The sequence below is a fragment of the Gadus chalcogrammus genome, chromosome 10, assembly GCF_026213295.1.
Source record: "Gadus chalcogrammus isolate NIFS_2021 chromosome 10, NIFS_Gcha_1.0, whole genome shotgun sequence".
Lineage (NCBI taxonomy): Eukaryota > Metazoa > Chordata > Actinopteri > Gadiformes > Gadidae > Gadus > Gadus chalcogrammus.
Genome location: NC_079421.1, coordinates 10,565,835 through 10,567,207, shown reverse-complemented (window position 1 = coordinate 10,567,207; position 1,373 = coordinate 10,565,835).

Genomic DNA, 1,373 nt, shown 5'->3' with positions numbered 1-1,373 from the left:
AATTACCAACATAATCTCAGCCAAAGATATGTTAAAAGATATTTGATTATAGATGCTTTTGATGAAATTATCAACATAATTTAAACAGTTCAAAATAAACATTTAAATGATTGAAACAGGGTCACAAAGGTCACAAAGGTCAAGTCCTCATCTGCTTTGATAAAACACATATTCTTCAGGCATGAATCATCACCTTGATCGCCTTAATCACTCGATGACATCTTGATGTGAATGAGTGAACGTGTGAAACAGTTAACGCTTCCGAACAAACCAAAGGGCCGATCTCTGAATCTACGGAGTGGAGATAAATCTCTTTAAGGAGGAGGGGACAGAACGACGGCTGAGGACTTGAAGGAGACATCAGCGATTTAGAACACCCAACTTTACTCTGGTTGTCTGTGAGTGTCTGTGTATGCATGTTGATGTGTGTGTGTGTGTGTCCGTGTGTGTGTGTGTGTGTGTGTGTGTGTGTGTGTGTGTGTGTGTGTGTGTGTGTGTGTGTGTGTGTGTGTGTGTGTGTGTGTGTGTGTGTGTGTGTGTGTGTGTGTGTGTGCATGTGTTTGTGTGCATGATCGTGTGTCCGTGTGAGTTTGCACGTGCGTGAATGCATGCGTGCGTTCTTGATAGTGTTTGCTTGTGTGCGTGTGTATGCGTGTGTGTGAGAGTATTTCCTGGCCCGTGACACTCTAGTATCCAGCATGCTTTGGGGCAGCTCTCGTCTGTTCTTCTCCTCACCTGTTCGTCTCCTGGCGCACGTTGGTTGCCATAGCGACCCCCCCCCCCTCCCCACGGGCATTAGCCAGGATGAGGTGGGTTTTGTCAAAGTGTTAAACTTTAATACCACAGGTCGTTTGTCTTTGGAGCCAAAGACCGAGAGAGAGAGAGAGAGAGAGAGAGAGAGAGAGAGAGAGAGAGAGAGAGAGAGAGAGAGAGAGAGAGAGAGAGAGAGAGAGAGAGAGAGAGAGAGAGAGAGAGAGAGAGAGAGAGCGAGAGAGGATCTTAATGAATTCCTGATGTGAAGGGCAGTCGAGGGAGAGGGGGGAGAGGGGGGAGAGGGGAGGAGAGGGGGAGAGGGGGAGAGGGGGGAGGTCAGCAGGAGTTATTTCTAGAGGGCTCTCCTCTGTCTTTAGTGTGTTTGGTTATTCCTGCACCAGGGCCTGATGGCTGATATCAGAGTCCTCATCACCCCCTGGAGGGGCCCCTGAACCCAGGCCCCGGCCCCAGTGGTCGGGGGGGGGGACTGCAGGTGAGTCATTTGTTGACCCTCCTCCCTCTGGACGATGTTCTGGGGGAGAAATTCATCTTCATCCGGTGAGAGAAAACCGGGACAGGGGACAGGGGAAGGGCCCTTGGGAGCCCCGCGCTGGACACGC